The sequence below is a fragment of the Centropristis striata genome, chromosome 1, assembly GCF_030273125.1.
Source record: "Centropristis striata isolate RG_2023a ecotype Rhode Island chromosome 1, C.striata_1.0, whole genome shotgun sequence".
Taxonomy (NCBI): domain Eukaryota; kingdom Metazoa; phylum Chordata; class Actinopteri; order Perciformes; family Serranidae; genus Centropristis; species Centropristis striata.
The window spans coordinates 6805208-6829247 of NC_081517.1; positions in this window are offsets into that span (position 1 = coordinate 6805208).

Genomic DNA, 24040 nt, shown 5'->3' on the forward strand with positions numbered 1-24040 from the left:
TCAACGGACTTTTTCGCTTATTATACCATGCCAACACTTCTATGAAGCACTTAGAATGTCCAATACTGCAGTGAATGGGTTTATGAAAGGGTGCTTTGTGAATTGGTATCAGACACACAGGACTGTGACAAAACATTGGTATTTGATGAGATGGGAATGAGGTCATCTTAAATGCCTCAGGATCCTCAAGAAAGAGCTGGAGAAAGACAACTGGATTACTTTACTCACACATTTTTTATACATTTTCTATATTGCATGGATTTAATTAACTGGCAACCGAGTGTATAGATACATAACACCTGTTGGTTATGCCACAGACTCGTATTTATTCCTGTGTCTTTATGTCTTTCATAATAACAGTTTTTAATTTCAGCCTGAGCTGTGCTATCACACTGAGCAGCATTAATTTTAGACGGATGGAAAACATCATGTTATCAGGACTTTTAGCCTTTGTGCAAACAACCCTTTTAATTAAGACTGTTCAGTTGTGCTCCAAGCTCATATTTGCAGATGGGTGGGGGTGAAATAGACTATGCAAGAAAGAACAAGAGAGACAGAGGGGGAAAAAAAGAAAAAAAACTGGTTGAGACCAGACCAAGCAGGGCTAAAAGGCACAACGTTCTGTTGCCAAAAAAATCAAGCAGCAGCAACAGAACATTACTAAAAATTATAATATGTCGAATTGAAGAAAAAAACAACAACATAGCAATTAGTTTTCTCTCACAAATGTAAAGACTGAGATTATGCAAACAAAAGCTAGATTTGTACACTACAACTTTAAGTGGATACACCATCTGGCCAACTGGAGTCAGCAGGATAAAGAAGTTTCAAGAGCTGACTGACATTAAAACAAACAGCAGCCATAAGTTCATGCTTTCAAAGGAAATCTAAAGGCTGAGCCAAACTGTGTGTCGGAGAACACACTAGCATGCTGCTGCTTAACCTGAAAAACAGAATGTACTGTGTGCTCGGCAAACACTGACTGTGAGCGTTTGACTATGTTGAGCAGACAGAAGTGGTACAGACCCTGGGCTAATTTTCTAGGGAAATTAAACTAGTTCAGAGTGAATAACAATGACAAATGCAACATCATGAGTGTAAAGGTACAGAAAGACATGAGAACACCAAAAAAAAAGAAGAATTTACCCCATCCATCCATCCATCCTCGTCCGCTTATCTGCGGGCGGGTCGCGGGGGCAGCAGGATAAGCAGGGCATTTCAAGCGCCCCTCTCCCCAGCCACCCAGAATTTACCCCTCTACACTGTAAAAAAGGTGTGTCTAAAAACAATATAAAAACACTAAATCTGAGGGAAATTATCTCGCTACATGGACAGATAATTTAACTTGACAAGATTTCTTAAATAAAAATTGTTACATCTAGAAATGAGCATGTTGTATGCTTAAAATAAGAAATTAACTCGCAATTAAACGCAAGCAGCGATGAACTGGCCCGAGCAGAGTGCACTGACAATTATTTGTTTTTTACCAAGATTAAAAAAAAACCTTTAGATTTAGAAGTGTTACATAATTTATCTTGTTTTAAGAGTTGATTGCTTATTTTAAGCGTTCAACATGCTTATTTCTAGATTTAACAATCTTAATTTAGGAAATCTTGTCAAGTGAAATTATCTGTCCATGCAGCAAGATCATTTCCCTTAGATTTAGTGTTTTTATCCTGTTTTAGACACACCTTTTTTGCAGTGTACTGTCTACGGATCACCTTGCTGCTCAAGATCAAAGACCTCTCCCACCCTTAGGTAGAGGAACTTTAAAGAGCGGATATTCATGTGCAAGTCCAGATGAGCCATCTGGATAACTACAAGGAGGCTTCTCGCTGCACATGCCATGAAACTATCTAGGCAGCACAAACCGGAGCCGTCATTGTGTCAGCCAAAGACAAGGCCAGCTATGGGCCAGCAACTGTAAGCATGTACTCCACACTTCCTAAATGGAAGTGCTGTGTTTTCTACCCTGAAAGTAGAAATCCAAACTCTAAGGAGACATGATGTTCTGTGTGTCTCAAATTTTGTTTTCACATAAACCAACACAAAAGCAACAAAATATGTTCATATGTAGTAATATAAAGTGTTAGGAAGGTGTTTGTGTTTGACACTAGTTATAGTGATTTAAATTATTGAAGCTGCACTAATGAATGTATAAGTAGTCAGGTGCAAATATGGTTTAACCCTAAAAAAAAGACCATTGCTGCTTTTTTTCCTCCTAGACCAGAAATGCTGGTGCCTGATACATGTTTTGGTCATGTAATATTGTAATTTACACATTTCCAGGATAGATAAGTGATTACAAGAGCAAATATATATTAAAGCAATTGGTTACAAGCATATTTATGTGAAAATAAGTACAATTTCCCTTAAGTAATAGCACATTTCTCCTTTCTCATATGGCTTTACCTAGTGTTGGTGGCTTCCTGCCCATCTTGGACGCCATCTTGACGATTACACCTTTCTAGTGGTCTGATTTTGGTAAACTTTTAGTATGTTATTAAGGACATCTAATACTAGAAAAACAGCTGAGAATCTTTTTGTTAGAATTTTTTTAGGGTACTTGCCTGAAGAGTAATAATGGATGAAATGACGTTGTGTAATGTGAAAATCCAACCCATAGAGAATTATCACCAAACTATACAACACTTTTTTGTGCCACCAAGTTTTTTAGTGTCTTTCAGCACATTGTTTTGGTTCAGGTTCACGGCTCTCAGCAGCCATTTACAGCAGACAATCATTTTATTACAAAAATTCTAATAAACAGACTATACAATTCTTTACACATTTAAAGAAGTCACAGTCCGGTTCATACTCTAAATTAGGAGACTGTTCTTTTTAAGGAAAATGAGGACCTTCCATGTCTCCTCTGAAATGATGACCCTCTTTTACAGAAGTTTTATTGAATCTGTTTTAACCTTTTGTATTGTTGCATGGTTTGGAAACCTGAACCTGTCCAACAAGAATCGCCTTGGTAGGCTGGTCAATACTGCTGGAAGGATTTCAGGATGTCAGCAGGAAGGCGTGATGCCTATGTATAACAGACAGGTCCTGAGGAAGGCTAGCGCCATTATGGATTGTCCTGATCACCCTCTTCAGAATGAATTTGAGCTCTTGCCCTCAGGCCGTCGTCTCAGGGCCCCTAGGTGGAGGACTAAAAGACTCCAGGTCTCATTTATACCAACTGCCATTTATTTAACTAATAGAAAGTAGCCCTCAAATAGCTCATCTTCACAAGTCTGTTTCTTGCACATCTGCACATTGCACTTTTTACCTATACTAGGTAGTAACTCTCCATTTAGGGGTATCAGCTCTGCAACGAACATGTGTCAGTGATTTTATGTATGCGTATGGCGTTTCTTTGACTGTGTTTTATTAGACATTTATTGGGTCTTATTATGTTATGTTATCGTTGTGTACCTTGCCTTGTATTGTTGTGTACCTTGTCTTGTGTGTCCTGCTGCAAAACAAATCTCCCTTCAAGGGACAAATAAAGTGATTCTGATTCTGATTCTGGTGGCAGGTGGCACCATTAAGGGTAGCCTCTGCCACCATTATGAATGTGTGGGTCAATGGGTGAATGAGCGTAGTGTGTAGTGTAAAGCGCTTTGGATAAAAGCGCGATATAAGTGTACTCCATTTACCATTTATTTAAAACATTTCTGTATAACACTGTTGGACAATGAACAAATACTTTTAAAAAAAGGCGACAGGTTAGAATTAGCATAAAACTCAATGGCAGCTCTAACGCTATGACACTGAAAATAAAAAATTAAAAACAATAATACAAAATAAAACCTGACCGTGTTTAGTTTGCATTTACACAACCCCTAAAAACTGTGGAGAAACACAAACACATCGTTCTTGTCTCTTTCTCTCTCTCTCTCTCTGTTGCTGTAGTAGCTGGCCGGGCTTGTACCTTCCATAGTGTGACTGACTCGCACGCCAATCTGCATGTTGTGCTAACCTCAGCATATGTTGCCAATAATGTCCTGCTTAAAGCTTCTGGGTGGAAGTCATGCTTGTTCTGCATTACATGCATCAATCTCCATGCTGTGTATTCTGTGTGGCTCACCAGACGGTGACCCCCGTACAGTGGCCGTTCGGCTCAAATACACAAAGACTTAGAAATCAAACGTAGACACTTGATTTGTTTGTCTCATATTCCGTGTCTTTGTCTCTCCTCAGCCACCATTGTGTTGCAGTAAGAGGGAGCATGGCACAACACCTGCACCTGCTGGCTGACAGGCTTTGGAGAGCTCACATCTTGACAGCAGGAAGCTTCCCTGAGTGCTTATTTACTGCTGTCTCTAAAATGTGTGTGGATGCTGCACCAGAAGTGAAGAGGCTTATAGAGTTCTATAAATTCAATGCACAGCCTCTTGGCTTTTGATTTGTGGCACTTGTTGTCAATAAATGAGACACATATTCCTACACAGGCACCACAGACATATTATCATCCGTGACCATAACTGACTTTCTGAACCCGTGGACTAAAATTGTTGCCAGAAAAAAGGAAAGACAATCGTTGGACGGCTTAACAAAGTCCAAGCAGTAAAGATGGAGATATTTTATCTTATATTTATGGATTCTTCCTATTGTCATAGCTGTTCACGTTTCATAAACAATGTACTGCCTTGTCAGACGTTTCAGAAAGATGCTCAAAGAGAATGTGCAGTACGAAGAACACAGCACCGGGTCCTATGTTCCCCTCTTTATATGAGACTGGGGAACATAGGACCCTTTTCCCCCGCTTTTCACAAAAAGGTCGCTATGTTCCCCGTTCTGTTACTTTTTCCACCATTACTGCCAAGTTCAAATAGGCCTACGGTTGATTGACTGGACCATTTAAGCACCATTTACCTACCAACTAAACTTCAAATAAAATGAAACAGGACAAGAGTATAAACACTGTAACAATCAACTGAAGCAAAAGCCCCAACAAACTAGTTCAGTCTAAGAAAAGGATCTCTTAGATATAAACCCCAGAGATGGATTGGACCCTTCCCTATGATGAATTGGGTATTTGATAGATTCTAATTGACCACTTTCTGTATTTAACAACTCTGCTTTCAAGTGTGCATTTTTACACTGTGGCCTGCTGCCAACAACCAGCAGCAGCCTCTCAGTACTGATAACTTAAATGGAAACTAAAATGACTTAAAGGCATACTTATCTAAAGACAAACTAAAGTGGAACTTCAAAAGTTAACTAAATGTGTGCTCTACAAATAGAAACTCATGTACTGCCAAGAATAAATAAACTAAATAAGTATGAGTTGTGTTTTGTCATGTATCTGTTGTATGTGTATGAGGTCAAACAGCAAGAACAGACGTTCATATGTGCCGTGAAACACGAGCATTTAAACTAGTCTAACACGTAAATATGAGTTGTATTTTGCTGCCGGTACAAACACCCTATATCAGGGATGGGCAACTGGAGGCCCAGGGGCCGCATACGGCCCGCACCCTCACTTGAAGTGGCCCTCAGTACAACTACATGCATTTGAGCATGAAATCTCAAAAGTTCAGTGTAAAAATGCACAAAATTACTTCTTGCAATTAATGTTGGTCTGCTGTTCTTGCACTGAAAAAAATAAATCACAGTAAGTGGTTATTTTTGATTTGCTTCAAACATTTTGTATTCCTATTTATACTGTAAAACATGCATTTGAACATGAAATATGTTAAGTTACTGCACTGTAAACAGACAAAAAATAAACAAAAAAACAAACACAAAATGAACAAAAGAAGACACAAAATGAACAAAAGAAGACACAAAATGACCAAAGAAGACACAAATGAACAAAAAAAAGACACAAAATGACCAAAAACATGAAATCTTAAAAGGGCAGTGTAAAAATGCACAAAATTACATCTTGCAATTAATGTTGGTCTGCTGTTCTTGAACTGAAAAAAATATATAAATAACAGTAAATGGTTATTTTTGATTTGCTTCAAACCTTTTGTATTCCTATTTATACTGTTCTACATGCATTTGAACATGAAATATGTTAAGTTACTGCACTGTAAACATATTTAAAATTGCAGTTCCATCATATCTGGTTAAGTGCACATTCCTATATGTGGCCCTGTGGTAGTGTCCATGAAAAATTGTGGCCCCCTGCAGCATTTAAGTTGCCCATCCCTGCCCTATATAGACATTTTTGAGGGGAGACCAGGGTCAAAGGTCGATAAATTCCATGAGGAGAAAATGAATTATTCCTGAGTGTTTCCAGTTCAAACTTGTGCTTGTGAGCATGCATCAATCTGCAGACTGTGTTTTCTGCACGTGGCTGCATGCACTGGCCCGTGACTGAGCACTAACTACAAGAGACACTAAAACTCTTGTCTCACTGTTTAGTGTGACTGTGATATTCCACAATGCACTTGTCTTTTCCTTACTTCTTTGAATTGCCATTGTTTATGCAATCTATTAAACAAATAAATTTGCCTTGCCTCACTTGCTTTGACAAGATTGGATTTCATTTGTTTCCCAAATGGTAGATATCTCACCAAATAAAAAGGATATTTTCAGATGCAGGCGGCGGAGTGGCTGAGTTTTATTTGAAGCTAGTTTCAGAGTCCATTAGAAACAACTCGATCCACATTGAGTATGAAGGTATTAACTACATGTGGAAATGAGCTCAAGTACCTCCAGCCTCAACACACACACACTTAGATTTATAATATATTGACACAGGTTGGCTCACCCTGTCAGAATAATATGAGGCACAATAACTGTGCTAATAGCAGGGGTGAAGCGAGGGAGGTGGGCTCTGTTTAAACAAATGTGTGTCTTTAAAATACATAAATGCCAGGGAGTGGGATTGGTTATGGCTGCCCTACTGTTTTCTAATATAAAACTGACAGGGGGAGCCACACTGTGAGCTTTTCAGCCAAATCAATTGTTTGCTTTGTGCATAATGCTGCTTTTTATTGGATTATTCCCTGATGAATTCTATATAATGACCTTTTTTTGTATCATGCTTTGTCTGACACTGAATCATGTTTACATGACTGTATTTAAACTGTACTCTTATGCGATTAGTGTGATTTCATGTAGAACTGAAAACAATAATGTCACAGCAAACAAAAAGCATACAGTGACAGGATCAAACTTGCTGAAAAAGAAGCTTTTATACTGTATGCGGTGGATTATCCTGGTTTAACATTGTGAGGAAAATGAGTGAAAGCTTGCACGGTAAATATGATTACCGCCGGCCTTTATAAGATTTGTACACAGATTTTAATTAGATCCATCAACAGTGTGAGTGCTGTGTCTGATAAATTGGGTCATTCTTGTAAAAGCAGGCCTTCTTGCTAGTGGCGGATTCACCCTGAGGAGGAATACGCGCAGCTGCTGCTGAGACGAGAGAGAGAGGGAGGGATGAGGAGCGCTGACAGAGGGAGAGGTGGGTGGACTGGGCGGCAAATCGTGGTCGTTTTGCTTGTAAAGGCAGCTTTTACTGAAGTTTGTGTTTTATGCTTTTTCTGACAAAAGTCTATACCGTGCCTCAAAATAGATTCTCTTTGCACCTCGGCTCCCTGACATCTGTTCACTACAACAAATAGCATTTCATTGTTTTGACAAAATGAAAATACCAGCCTCGATACTGCTTCTAACATTTTTCTGATAAAAGTTCACTGTAGCGGTAGCTCCCCGTATGTTTCTACACTGCAAAAAAGCCAACTTGTATTTTATTTTATTGTATTTCAACAGTGATTTAAGTTGTTAAAACTTGGAAATATAAATTATTGACATTTAGGGCAATAATGTAAGTTAGCACAACAAAGGAAGCCAGTTGTTTGCTCAAAAACAAGTTTGTGAGTTGTTAATTATATCTTTAAGTTGAGGTTCAAAACAAGGGACAATAGTTCTGCTAACTCTTATTTCTTTGTTGTGAAATGCGGGAAAGTGGTGAAATTCATTAGCGAAAGCTAGCCGCTAACTGATGCTAGCGGCTAACTGATGCTAGCAGCGCTGCTTGTTACAGCTACAAGAGTAGCCATTAGCGTATCAATGCTAACTCAAAATTGTGGTCGCAACATTAGCTGACATTTCATAGCGGCATTACAATCGTGCCAATTCAGCACATTGCAGAAGTAAGGATTAAAAGTTATTACAATGTAAAATTGTAAGTTAGCACAACTTACAGTTGAGTTGACAAAAATCTGAATTCAGAGTTGAGCAAACTCAAAAACAAAACTTAAAATATTTAGTTTAATTGTCCAACTTAAAATTTTATCGAAGCTTGTTGCCTTGAAATTTTGAGTTCACCCAACTTTTCTTTTTTTGCAGTGTACGGAGGGTAAAAGTCTTTCTTTCTGGTTTGGGTAGAGTTCACTTTGAGTTGCACATTCTGTTTCAGTTAAGAGTCTGTGCACCCGTGCACGCCTGCTCTCAATGACACTCATGATTCTCAATACAGCACGATTGAAACTTACTCACAATGGTCATTTTAAGTGCTAGCCTGTCTCTGCAGAAGTAGCTGTGTGTGGACTTATTGCATTCATTTCTCTCTTTGTGTGTTTGCTTGTGTGTGTGTGCTCCACTGGGGCCTCTCCTTGGCTTCACAGAGCCACTAATCAGTCTCTCTCTTTCCCAAGCCTTCATCTCCATCTTTGTGAATGTGTGTGTGACGGTGCATGTGCGTACAGTCATCTCCCTTAGACAGCTGCTCGTGAATAAACATTGTTTACTTCCTAATCGAGCGGGGAGAGCACAGAGGGCCTGAACTCTCACTGTTACCGCACACATGCACCTACGCATGCAAAAACACACTCACACAGGTATCGGCTTTATTAGCTATAATCATCTCCATATAATCCATATGCATCAATCATGCATTAGACATCAAAGTGGTTTTGTTTATGCAGCAATCCATCACTGATGGGGCAAAGATATAATTCCACACTGAAAAAAGTGATTTTGACCCTTAGTAAATGTTACATATATTATTTAAGCATATTTTAGTAGAAATTGTGTTATTTAACTCCACTTATAAAATACATGTAATTTCAACATATATTGTCAGAATTATGACAATCTTATTTTATTTCATCCAAATTTCAATTTTTTTTTTAGTTTAGACTGTTCATTCCATCCTTATGATTCTGGTTGACAGAATCTGAGCAGTGTGTTTCTGCTTTCTTGTGTTGTATTGTTTGCATTATTTACAAAATGGACATCATGCTCTATAAAGGAAGACTTGAAAGTAGCAATTGAGACCATGAACTCATTAGGAAAATACTGACAGCTAAACGGACTGCTGAAGTTATATTGTAAAGAGTTTTCTGACACTTTTGCCTTGGAAAATATTTATCTGTAAGTATTATAAATGAACAGTGTTACATGGTTGTGTACTTTTGTAATGAAGACTTACTTTATGTTTTCAGTGAATATTCTGAGGATTTTTTCGGGATATGACTGTCATTAACTTGCATTGTAGCAAAATCCGTGTCAGTTTCATGGAAATTTGAGTGATTCCGTGGCTATTCCACGTATTTTGAGTTAAGCAAATCCGTGGCTATTTCACGGATTCCTATGAGACCAGGTTGAAAACGGTACTCCACCCTTTGTGTTATGAATATGCAACACTCACCGGTATTTTTTTTACACGCACCCACAGAGGAATATGTGGTCCCACTTTAATACACGCAGATAAATTTGGCACACATGCGTAAATACACACATCCTGGCTGGCGTCGGGGGCTAGGATGCACTTGGTTCTCCTGCAGGAACAGATGGCCTCAACTCTGGAGGGATGATCACAGGGAGGATGGAGGTCAGGAACCAGCAAGGGAGGGAGGGAGGATGAGGGGGGGATGGAGGGAGGATGAGAGGGGGAGGGAGAACGAAAGCTGGAAGGAATGATCAGAGCGGCCTGATGGCAGGCAAGGAGATGTAAGGAGGTTTGAAATGAGGGTTGATATTTGGAGAGAAAAAGAGTGATCAGAGGGTTAGGGCAGGAGAGGTGAAAGAGAGAGACAGTGGAGGTGAAGAGCCAGAGAGTAGAAAACAAGGGATATAATTGCAGGGACTATGGGAGGAGAAAGGATGGAGATACAGAAGATAAGAGGGATGGAAGGATCAGAGAGGTGAGGAAGGACGGATGAGGGCCAGGGAGAAAATAGATAGAAGGAAGGAAAGACAGCTTGAACAGAGGGCAAAGGTCAAGACTGAGGAATGGATGTGAAGGATTGACATGTGATCGGGTTAAAGGAAACGATGAGATGACTGACTGACTGACTGACTGACTGACTGGAGCAACATGGTCTCACAGGAATCCGTGGAATAGCCACGGAATCAATCAAATTTCCGTGAAACTGACACGGATTTTGCTACAATGCAAGTTAATGACAGTCATATCCCGTGGCTATCCCAACATACAAAGTGATTATGTACATTCACTGAGTGAATATTTAGAAAATAAAACATATATTTCTCGCTAGAAATGTGATCAAAATCCATTTTTATGCAGAAATTAAGTCAAAATAGTTTTTTTTCACTAAAAATGAGAGAACTGTCCGCCATGTTTTTTGTTCTGACCGCCAGAATCTTGAAAGTCACGTGACTTGGAACAAACCAATAGGAAAAAATATCCATGGAATAGCCACGGGATATGACTGTCATTAACTTGCATTGTAGCGAAATCCGTGTCAGTTTCACGGAAATTTGAGTAATTCTGTGGCTATTCCACGGATTTTGAGTTAAGCGAATCCGTGGCTATTTTACGGATTCCTGTGAGACCAGGTTCGACTGGAGATGAGGAAGAAAACGACAGAAAGGAAGAGAAATGATTAAAAGATGGAGGGGAAGAAGAGCGGGATGAAAGGAGGACAGTGAAGATGAAAGACTAACTGTATGTATCCATCTATCTATTGATCTTTCTATTTAATTTCCGACGGGAAATTAGGAGTGGGAGAAAGTATGGAGGTCAAGTGAGCCATGAAATGAAGGATGACAAGGGTAAAGATGGAAGTGAGGGGGAGAGAGAAATTATTATTGTGAAGCCAGCTGTTCACATGAAACCAACTAATCCATGAGCCAGTTATTCACACATTGTTTATGGAGCCCTGGAACTGAAGAAATGTTAAAAATGTGCACTATATTCATAACAGTGACGTAACGGTAAAAACAAGTCATGGTTCAGTGCAAGGGTACAGCAGAGTGTTTCTTTTGATTCATTTTGAGCAAAAAGTGATGCAAGTGTCAAAGACTCTTCCTGGGGAAGATTACTTTCATATAAAAAAAATAAGGAACATTTTAAACACACTTGTCTAAACCCTTTATCAGGCAAAGAACCATATTTGGTAGCTTCAGCTGATATCCAAAATGAGTTATTCTTCAGTGACTTGTACGAGGAGAACTTGACTATGACGGCATATTAGCACCAAGTATAAAAAAATAAAAATACAAACCATGGGGGAGGTAATATTTAGAGAAAAAAGTTGCAAATTTACTAGATTAAAGTGGCAAATCTACAAGAAAAAAAGTTGCAGATTTAAGAGATTTAAAGTGGCAAATCTGCGTGAAAAAAGTCACAGATTTACGAGAAAAAATTGGGGAAAAAACTACTTTTTCTCGCAGATTTACCACATTAAATCTCATAAATGCGTTTTTTTTCCTGGTAGATTTGCCACTTTAATCTCGTCAACTTCTTTGCCATTAATTTGAGATATTTTGGTCACAAATTTGAGATTTTTTTCTCACAAATTAGTAAATTTTTTCTACCGTTAATTTGAGATTTTTTTCTCATTAATCTGTAAGTTTTTTCTCAAAATATTACCCCCCTCCCCCGGGTCCGTATGTTTTTTTTTTTACACATTCTGGCAGTAATATCTTGGAGTAATATCCTCCAATAATCTCTAGGGTTGAAATTTGGAATTTGCAAGTATTTCAATGCGTGCCCTATTAAGGGTTAAAGTGAGAGTAGAATGTAAAAAATGTAAAATGAGTTTTCTATCTATATAATGTGGTTATATCCGGCATTAATAATAACTATTTACTACACATTGTGAGTTTTAAGACTCCATGTGTTGTTAATAATAAAACCTGGTTAGTTTGTCTTTTTTCCCTTGTTCATTCCTTTGCAATTACTCATTTAGTTAACCTCCCTTCACCCCCTCCGCCTCAGGGAGCGTTGCTGTCCATCACACACCCGCTGCACCAAAGCATTAAGCACTTTTGACACCATGATGCACTGGGACCAGCCTCCATTCGATTTCCTGATTATCCATGATCTGAAACTGGAGTATGTTTGTGGTTGTAGATGCTGTTTAACTCGAGTCCAGCAGAAAAACCGACAGCCAGCCAGAAGCAGGAAACTTAGAGCAAAGCACCAAATTGACTATTGCAACCTGAGATGTTTTACAATAATTGTTCTGTCACAGCTATTTAGAGATGTGTTACTGCAGTGTGAATGTTGAAAAGGTGTCTTTAGTCTATTTTTTGGAATCGATTGTGTGAAATAACAGGCCCCGCGGGTGTACTGGAGAGCTTTTCTACGAGTGAGACGTATGTACGGCTGAGTTTTGGGGTTGATTGCGGGGTCGCTGGCTGCGTCTGGCTTGTGTGCATTGCAGACATGTTGACCCCCACCCACCCACTTCTTTAACAGCGCTCACTTCCTCCGTCGATCCGTCTCTCACTCTTTCCCCTCTCTCTAATCATGGCCTTAGGGCCCTGCGAACGGACGACCGTGGCTAACGCTCCCCGGAGGCGAGGAGCAATTGTAAATGAGGCAGAGGTGAAGATGAGTGGGTGAAACAGGCAGATAAAAGAGAGGAGGGATGAGGTGGAAGTGTGGCGAGAGCGCCTGAAAAGAGACTGACACATGAGAGAGAAACAGAGGGAAAGAGAGAAGATCTTAGAATTACAATTTGAGTCAGCTATGATCTTTTTTTCCTCATTACTTCCTTATCTTTCTTGCTCTGGCATTTCACCCCTGACTACTCATTATTCTGGTCATCGCTTAGGACTGCTGCACACCCAAAGTTGTTATCCACTTTCACTTCCACATGTATGGACACATGACAACGACAGTTAGAAATGTGTTAAAACATGTGTGTATTATTTTCTAATTTACTTACACTCTAAGAAATTATTCAAGGAGCCTGTAAATGTGACAGTAATATGAAGGTACACTGAAAAAAGAAAATAGTTGAACCAACTTAATTGAATTGAAGCTGAAATTAGCTGAAATTAGCTGAAATTTACTGAAATACGTTCCCATCGTGTGAAGCCATTGGGCCGAGAGAGACTTTTTCCTATTGACGTACATTGGGAAAAGAGACATTTAAAAATTAGCGGATTTATTTTTTGGAGCACAACAAACCCCGCCAAAAAACACAAATTTGATTTATTCGGTCCAAAAAACATTAGGAAAGTCTAGAAGAGCCGCACAGTTTGATAATTTAATTACCATTCAAGTTAGCTAAGTGCTAAAACTCCAGCTTCAAGCTATGAAATAGTTAGGCACATAGTCACCCATAAAACCACATTGTGTTTTATTTTTCACATGAACTGTTCAGTGAGTTTTAAAGTAAGTTGTATTTATTGTTCTTTCTTGTGCTGTTTCTCCTTGTTTCTATGCTAATAAGCTAACTAGCCGCTGGCTGTAGCTACATATTTACCGTACAGACGTGAGAGTTGTATCAATCTTCTCATCTCACCCTCGGCAACACAGAAAATAAGTGAATTTCCAAAAAATGTCAAGAATTGCTTCAAGACCTGCTGTACTTAAAATTATTGTAATTTAAATGCTGTTGCAACTCAAACGAATAAATAACTTTTTAACCTCAGTGGCTAGACCTTTTTTGACTTGCAAATCATGAAATCAGTTTTTTAATAATAGTGTTTACCAGGTTGTAGTCATGTCCCTACATCCAGTGCAACTTTTTTCATTTGCTCTCTTTTCCATTATCTCCATTCACTTGTTTCCTTCTGCCTCTGTTATTTTCCAGTCTTGTTTCAGGTCAGATATCATGCAGTGAGCTCAGTGAAAGTTTATTAAGTAGGATGGCTAAATGTGGCCTTGGGCCTGCAACCTGCATTGATGGTACGTACACAGTAGCGTGTGTGTGTGTGTGTGTGTGTGTGTGTGTGTGTGTGTGTGTGTCTCTTGTGGCCTACTTCTACCCCACTGAGCCCACCCAGCAGATAACTGATTGTGCCAAAATGAGGTAGCATCATACCTTGGCAATAATCATTTATGAAAAATAAATTTAGTGTGTGTGTTTTGGGGTCGTGCATGTTTGTGCAGAGTGGCTGCACGTCAGCGCTATAATAATCCCATCCATATCAAGAAAGCCCTGAGGCTGTAGCAGACACTGTGCTGCCAAAGAGTAAAATTCAGCAGTCCTAATTGCACTCGTTTTTAGCAAAAAGAAGAAGAGAATCTTATTGTTTTGGACATACACGGGTGATTCCTGATACGTGTGATGGAGACAGTGGAGCCGAATACAAAGAGAGGCAGAACAAAACCGGAATGGAAATGAGTAGAGAGGGTTGAGGTCATTGCTGAAGAATAAAAACGGGGAAAAAAAAGCATGAAACTAATTTTAACAAAATGAACTTTATCTCCATTTGCTATTTTAGTGCTTAGCTCTGAATCTTGCAGGATTTCTCCTTAAAGTGGAGTCCTGGGGGACTGGCGCTTCACATTTTGCTGGCTAAATATCAGTTTTAATGTCCAGTGGGAAACATTTAGGGAGCTAATAAATTGAAGGTGATGCTGGTTAAGTGGCCCATGTCGTATATATTTCTCCTTCGGCGGATTTGATATAGCAACAGTAATAGCCAAATATATACGAGCGGGGACAATGCAATGCATTAGTGAAAGAAACAAGTGGATATTACATTTACCAGAAGCCTCCACTTTAACTACCATATTTCCTCAATTTAAAGCCGGGCCCCTATTAATGACTTTAGTAACCGGGTGTAAAAACAATTTTTAGTAAATAAAAGCCGGCCTCTTTTATAAGCCGGGTGTCTTACCGGTGTTATGTCAAAGTCTGTTCCCCCGTCGATATGTGTCCCCCTTACCTTAACCTGCACCAACCTGACCCCTGACCCCAACCAGTCCTCCTTTAAGTTGTTAACATGAGCCCAAGTTTACCTTAACCCCAAACAGTCTCTACAAGGCCTAACCTTAATCTTAAATCCTAACTCCAACAGCGGAGGTGATGCTACGGAGAACACCATTCAGGAAACATCATTTGACGGGTAACAGATTTCCACACAACACCTGTATTTTGAAGTTTGGCCACACGAGTTAGTACTGTAGGTAAATATGGTTGTTTCTCCTGCTGTCCTAGTCATTCTCTGTAAAGTCGAGCCGTTTACGCGCGTTCTTCTGGGCTTTTTAGTAGTTTAGACATTTTAAATCCTGCTTAAAATGAACATTCAGCGTGCTGTTCATTGTTTGTTTATATCCGAGTACTTCCAATATGGCCGACATCCGGGTAACTGGCTACAATGCTCTGTGTAAAACACTCTAAAAAGTGCCGGTCAGAGCTGCTCTGATTTTCTTTTTTCAATAAAAGCCTCCTTCAAATAACAGCCTGTCCCTATTATTAGCCGGGTCCCAAACAGATTTTTTATTAATAGAAGCCCCGGCTACTATTTGAGGAAATACGGTATATTACAGCTTATCATACAACCCAGGCATGAACCTTCCACCTCGTCGTGTGCAAAATAGGCCACCTTCAGAGCTTAAACCGCCTAAAGGGTTCAGTGTTAAAACTACACACAATAACAAATGTGTTATCAACCATCATCCTCCTGCCTGCCAATACATCCCTGTCAGCTTAAAAAACACTCCCCTCAGGGCTAGACGCGCCAAGCAGAGAGGTAGATGTCACTCCCTGACCTGCTCCGAAACACGCCGAGGTTGGAGTTCAAAGGTCAGAGCTTGTCTGTGCACTCGCACCTCATCGGTTGGGACATGTTTGGTTTGGCTGCGCCCCAGGGCTTTGATTTCTATGACCTGATATGCAGTTAAATACTCCCAGCTCCACCCTTCACATCCTGTCTTCCCCGCGCTTCTTCCCCCTGTAGCTGCCTTCAAGCCAAGCTATGTTTAATTTAATTAGTCACTTTTTTTTTGCTTCTTTTTGTCTTTTTAAAAAAGGGGGATTTCTTTCCATGTCTTCCCTTGCCCTTTGCCGACCTAATTTGCTGCAGCTTGAGCTGTAATAACGCCAGAGGAGTTGCTGCAAAACAATAACCTGCGAATTAGTGTTAGGCAGTTATTCTCTGTATGCACATTTTGGATTTTTTTGTGCAGATCACAACAACACGGTATGAGTAAGGAACGAAAGAGAGAGATCAGTCACAGCGAGGATGTGTTAACAGAATCTTTGGCAGGATGCTGGCGGAAGCAAAGGAATGTGTGTGAAAGACATTCATCCACCTGTTTGTCTTTGATGGCTACGCGCTCTGTCATTAACAATCACCTCTCACTCAGCCTGTGAGAACATTCACACACATACAGGGGGAAAAAAAGCAAAGTCGTTTTAGATGAGAGACAAAAATGTGAAAGGCTTTTTTAACTGACTGAAGCTCACTTTTTCTTCCAATATGTGCCCCTTCCGGCAAATCCCCAATCAACACACTGACATTCACACACAATATTGAAAAGGTCTGGAAGACAAAAGGCTCTGCCAGTCAGACTGCTTATTCACCAGTTCTGACATGTATTGTTATTTGAAACTGCTGTCAGACAAACTAGACAACACACACACACACACACACACACACACACACACATTCTTGTACTTCTATCTTTGTGAGGACCCTCACTGGAACAGTGAATTCCCTGCTAAGGTTATAATAGTTTTGGATTTTTCATTAGTTTTAGTTTTAATTTTGTTGTGAATTTTTGTTTTCAAATTCAATTAATTTTTAGTTAGTTTTTAGAGTGAGTTTGCTAGTTTTAGTTTGCTGCCCCCGCGACCCGGCCCCGGATAAGTGGGCAAGAATGGATGGATGGATGGATAGTTTTAATTTGGTTTTTATTAGTTTTAGTTTTAGTTTTTTGTAATGGGGTATTTGTTGGGTGGGAGATTAAAAGAGGTCACAGTAAATTTTGCTTTTATTTCCTTTGCCTTATCCATCTTCATTATGTATGAAAAAAGTTGACAAAGATGAAAACGAAGGACGTTTTCACTATAATTTTAGTTAGTTTTGTTACCATACAATACAGTTTCAGTTAATTATCATTATCATGTGACCTTAAACCCTTAAAACAAAGTCTGGAATCTAAAAAAAGCCTTTAAAGAAGTGAGGACCGGCCGGAATGTCCTCACTTTGCAAAAATGTCCTCACTCTGTTGGTTAAAACGTGTCCCGGTCCTCACTATGTAGGAAGTACAAGATAACACACACACACTCTTGTACTTCTATCTTAGTGAGGACCCTCATTGGAACAGTGAATTCCCTTGCAAGGTTATAATAGTTTTGGATTTGTTGTGAATTTTAGTTTTCAAATTCAGTTAGTTTTTTAAAAAGTTTTTAGAGTGAGTTTGCTAGTTTTAGTTTAGTATTTATTATTTGAAATGCTTTAGTTTTAGTTTAGTTTTTATTAGTTTTAGTTTTTTGTAATGGGGTATTTGTTGGCTGGGAGATTAAAAGAGGTCACAGTCAATTTTGCTTTTATTTCCTTTGTCTGATCCATCTTCATTATGTATGAAAAAAGTTGACAAAGAATAATTTTAGTTAGTTTTGTAACCACAAAATACAGTTTCAGTTAATTATCATTATCATTATCATGTAACCTTTAACCCTTAAAACAAAGCCTGAAATCTCAAAAAAGACTGACCAAAATGTCCTCACTTCGCAAAAATGTCCTCACTCTGTTGGCTTAAAACATGTTCCGGTCCTCACTATGTAGGAAGTACAAGAACACACACACACACACGTCTGCCTAATCATCTGACAACAAGGAGCCCATTGTGCTGTGTTATGACTTTGTAGAGCAGCCCACCACCCAGAGGGGAGAAAACATCTTCGAATCAAAGGCGTACACTTGCCACTCAAGAGCCGGATATCACAAGCCAAGCATGTGAGGTGAGGCGGATCCAGATGTAGCCACGGAGTGTGAGTCAGCTGAGACACCTTCCCTTTCTCTCGGCCTCCTCGACCTTCGCCGGGCGCCAGATGGACAAAAAGGAGATTCAGGAGTCACGGGAGAATGTTTAACATGGTTTCCTCAATTGAACCCTGCAAGCTTTGGTTAAAAAAAGAAAAGCGGTGGGAAGTTTTCTTTTCACCCTCTGACACGGTAAAGGCACTGATGATTGCTGTTATCTTCAAGGATACACAATAACATTATTGTTTTGGAAGCAATTTATCTTTTTTTATTATTGATCAGGACACTGAGAGTGTGTCTGCACTGCACAGCCAGAGGCTAGGATACACATCCCTGATAATGTTTTATTTATTGGGCTGTCCACTGGCACACTGCTGCAGAATCTACCACATGAGGCTTAGTTCGTCAAATATAGCAGTAAAAATTGTAAAAAAAACAATTTATTTTAAACACAACATACATTCAAACCACAACGACAACATAGAGCATGTGTGTTATGCAGTAAATCAGTGGTCCTCAACCTTTTTCTTGAGGGACCAACATTTTTACCATTATAAACTTTGGCGACCCCCCCATTGTCCATTGCTTCTTTGAAGCCGAACTCAATGTAACTTTCATGGTACCCTCTCTTTTTCTTTTTGAGATATTCAGCATTTTCGTCTCCCTGACGCTTCGCCATTTTCCATTAGCTCTGTGTTTTTGTTGTTAGGTGAGGTTACCGCTAGGCGAGGTTACCGATAGGTGAGGTTACCACTAGGTGAGGTTCCCGTTAGGTGAGGTTACCGCTAGTTGAGGTTACCACTGGGTGAGGTTACCTGTGTATACTGCAGGAGGGATGTTACACATGTCCTTATTCTCGCGATATTTTATTTTTAAACTTTTCTATAGAGATTTTTCTATTTAAATAAATGAATACACCTTTAATGTAGCCCTTATTTAGTTGTTTTTGTCTCACTAATGAATTAAATGCTGACTCATCTATATTAAACACATTAGATTTATTACATCTCTTAAAATCAAGAGGGCTTCACGACCCCCCATGGATCTTTGTCGGGCCCCTCCTGTTGGGAATCACTGCAGTAAACAAACAATTTATTTACCCTGTGCAAAAAGCAAAGTGTTTTTAACAAGATAAATCTGTGCAGGTGCTAATGCATGCACGCACATACGTAAATCGCCTTCAGTAAAAGCACTGTGGTTTTATTGATTTCTGATTTCGGGGTAACCTCACGCGGGCCGGACAGGGACAGCCAACGGGCCGGATGTGGCCCCCGGGCCGCCTGATGCCCACGTCTGCTCTAAAGGAGCAGGACACTGGCGAAACCCTCATGACGCAGATACAGGAAATGTCTCTTAAGTGCGTGGTCTCCTGTCTGAACCGTCCCTGTGACTTCCAGTAGCTGAGCTAATATTGGTCATTTGATGTTGTTGTATCCGCTGAAAAACATTCATGCCCAAAGCTACAACAGTGTTCCCTTTGTATCCTTCTACCACATCAGTTTATATCTCTGAGGCCATGCTGTTTCTTGTAGCTCATTGATAACATAACTCAACCTGGGGAGTAAACAAATTCAATAAAAGCCTATTTGATCATACATAAAAAGGAAGAATCACTTTATTCTGTTCCTTTTATATGTATTAACTGTTGAATAAATCAGGTGATTGGAGCAAGGTGGGAGCTCTGACGATACTTGGCATGATATCCTTATGGAATTTTCCGGTTATCTTATGAAAGAGATCAAAACGCACACGTTTGCTCAGCTTTTCTTGTGAGAACACCTGTGACAGTTAATCCCAGCTCCTTCCCAGAATAACCTGCTGAAGCACTAGGTATTATGAGATATTTTGTTATTAAAGATTACATGGAATGTGTGACTCTGTTCCCTTGACTAAATTGGATTCTGTGTCACATGTAGAAGCGGAGCCAGGTTTAGTAATAGACAAAGTATGCAGTATTACCTTAAGAGCTTTAAGACACCGTAGGTAATTATCTTTAGATAGAAACTGCAGCTTAAATGTCAACATTTTTAATAACGAGGCGGGAATCTTTCCTCCCTTAATCAAAATTTACCTCCGGAAGAAACTGATATGAGTAAAGTTGATTAGGTAGTTGGAAGCTGTTTTAGTTTACCAACGATACACACTGTGAGCTTTTTAGATGCACCCTCTATATTTGGTTTGAGCTGTAATTAAAGGCAATCACTTGCAAATCATACAATCATGGAAGCTCTGATTGTAATCCTTTTGTGATGTGAATTCCAACTTCACATAAAAGCAAATCAATACAAAGCTTTTCAGCAAAGCAGCTACTCAGCCATGTTAATTGTCAAATCAACTGATTTCAAACAAGATACCAGTGGCTTCTGGGGTGTGTTTTTGGCTTTGTTTGAAGTTGGTTGTCATCTGTGACAGTGTTTGTGTGTGTGTGTGTGAGTGGTAGGTAGTGTGTGAGTCACACAGACTCAGATATCTTTTTTTTTTTTTTTTTTTTATGAAACCAAACCCACTTTGATAACAAGCTACCTATAGGCAAGAAAATCCACTCTAAATCAAATCCTTAACCCATTTAAGCCTGGAAAGCATTATCGCATTTCTACCATTAAAACCAGGGACGCTCTTGTGTTGTTCTACCATTAAAGCTGGGAAAGTGGATAAGTCGTTTTGTAGTATTTGTAGTTTTTTCCACCTATTTTCAGTCTCTTGGCCAATGAAATGCATCAGGATACATGTGGGAGTGACGCAATGCAACATGGGACTTTTCCAGAAGTGAAATCATGGTGGAAGACGACTATAGCGGAGGGAGCTCAGATATAACAGCTATAAGCTCTCAAATACATTTGAATTTCATTTATATCTGCTACAGAGGCTGAAAAATCTATTATTTAGTAGGTAGAGTTGACACTTCTGGGTTATTTTAAAATCGCCCATAGGTTTCACAGGCCTTTTTCCCAGGCGTTTTAGGCCTAAATGAGTTAATTTGAGGGGGCTGTGGCTCAGTTGGTAGAGTGGTCACATACTGATCGGATGGTTGGTGGTTCGATCCCTGACCATGGCAGCCTACATGTCGAAGTATCCTTGAGCAAGATACTGAACCCTGAATTGCTACCGATGCTGCGTTCATCTTTGTGAGAATGAATTCCCAATGGTGGCAGGTGGCACCGTTTAGGGTAACCTCTGCCACCAGTATGAATGTGTGTGTGAACGGGTGAATCAGCGCAGTCTGTAGTGTAAAGCGCTTTAAGTGGTCGTAAAGCGACTAGAAAAACTGCAGGTCCATTTACTATTGAATCACACTAGAGCAGTGCCCATAGGAAGTATGTATTGTTATAGTGGGAGATTAACTAGATTTTTCAGTGAAGCTTAGCTTTTTCCTTTTAGGGTTAGGGTTAGGGTTAGGTTATTTTATTTATTAATTTGGCAGTAATGGTGGAAAAAGTAACAGACTGGGGAACATAGGACCCTTTTTCCCCTCTTTTACCAAAAAGGGTCCTATGTTCTCCGGTCTGTTACTTTTTCCACCATTACTGCCAAATTAATAAATAACCTAACCCTAACCCTAACCCTAATCCTAACGCTAACCCTAAAAGGAAAAAGCTAAGCCTTGACCAAGTCAACATGATTAGGGTTTGGGAATATACAAACATGAGTAATCCTAGATTTAAAAAACAAAAAAATGAACTGCAAAGTAACCACAAAGTAGCTGCTGTGCAAATTAAAGTTTTGGGCTGCTTGAGCTAAGGTGGGCCATGTGACTGTAGGCCTGCTGGACATGCTGAGAGTCTACCGTAAAGATTGATAGATTGCAGGGAACATTGGACCCTTTTTCTGGAAAAGGTTCCTATGCTCCCCAATATGTATTGGTAGAGGGGAATATAGGACCCTTTTGGGAAAAACGTGGAACATGGGACCTTTTTTAAAAAAAACTGTCCTATGTTCCAACATTGGGATGACCCCCTTGTTTCCCTAAACGTAACTCAATGGTTTTGTAACCTAAACAGATACTGCAGCCTTTTTTACAACTGCAATCCATATGCGTATCTCATCCTAAGTGGTTGGTTGTCAGATGTTCGAAAGGTGTCCTACAAACTGCCTCCTCCACACACACACACACACACTCCTTTTTGATGTCTTAATTTAAAAGTCCTGCAAACAACAGTATTTGAAACTTTCTGTCACCAAAAATTCCTATAAGCATGGCCCCTTCACATATCACTTACGTGGCTGTGCTGAAGTAAGAAAATAGAAAGGATGTGAGCCCCTATGAGTCTCTCAGTATCTTTTTTTCTCTCCATTATTCACACAACCAACCCTGTCATTTTTGACACATTGTCAAGTGTACAAACAAGTGCAACACTATGACAAGTACAAGATGAGACAAGACAAAAATCCTGGATCCTACCCTTCCCATAATGCCACTAGATAGCATCTCTCCATGCCTGTTTGTAAACCCTGTGCCCCTCAGTTTAGGCTTGGAATATTTGTAGCCAAGTCACTCAAGCAGAATGCCCATTTAAAGCATAAAGCTGGTACTCCCCACTGTTTTACTAACTTTTTATCATTCAGAGAAGCTGTTTTGAGGGTAAAGGTTTAGCAATTCTCGATCTTATAATGCCGATAATGTAGCTTGATAGCAACTTTCCTTTGACCCTCTGTGCCGGCTCAATGCCTGTGCCCTTGAAACACGACACGCTAGTTTGTAACACAGATTTTAGTGTTAAAGTCTCAAGCCAAGCCAATCCTTTTTTCTTTCAATGGTCTTTTTATTGATGACAAAGCATGTATAAGACAGTCACTGTCCAGGAAGAAATTTTTAGTTTTTTTGTACAACATCCACCCATGATACAACACAAACAACTGCTCAAACATCCGAATGTAGACAAACATATACAGGCACTGACAAAAAAAATAAAAATAAATAAATATATATACATATATATATATATATGTATGTATATATATATACACACACATATATATATATATATATATACATACATACACACACACACACACACACACACACACACACATATATATAAATAAAAAACAATTTAAAAAAAGGATTAACAACAAAAAGGATGAAACTACTAATAAAAAATAAATAAAATTAAACAAAATTCAAAAAAAAAAAAAAATTAAATTAAATTTAAAGAAATTAAATTACATTTTAAAAAATGATTAACAACAAAAACGATGAAAGTACTAATAAAAAAATAAAATTAAACAAAAATAAAAAAATAAATATATTAAATTAAATACATTTTTTAATATTTTGTATAATTTGTTCTCCGATCCCCGAATAGTGTATCTAACTTCTCTAGATTCATGCACGAAAGACAATCCTTTTTTTCGTACCAGGGAATAAACATTTTTATTTCTGCTGGAAAGATTAAACATTTTAACACATGGGTCTGGGGAATGATTCACTTCTCGAGCCAGCCTCAAGTGGCCAATTTAGGAACTGCAGTTTTTGGCACGTCCGAGTTGGCTGAATTTTTCAGCCCTGGAAGTTGCTGCCTGAAGTCCAGTGGCCAGCCGGGCCGAAGTTAACCCCTGCCAGGCCGAAGCAGTGGGGAGTTAAAAAAAAAAAAAAAAAGGGTTTTCAACATGTTCCTTGAACTACAGTTGGCGGCTTGAGTGGAAAACTCAACAGCAACATATGTTGTATCATGTCAAGGAGAAAGTGAAAGCCGAAAAAAGTTACAGCCTAAAACGGCTGTAAAAATGCCTGTAAAACCTCTGGGCGATTTTAAAATAGTCCCCTAAAACCTGAAGTTTTTCTGGAAATTCAACAGAAGTGTCAACTCTTCCTACTAAATAATAGATTTTTCAGCCTCTGTAGCAGATAGAAATGAAATTCAAAAAGTATTTGAGAGCTTATAGCTGTTATATCTGAGCTCCCTCCGCTAAAGTTGTCTTCCAACATGATTTCAAAATTCTGGAA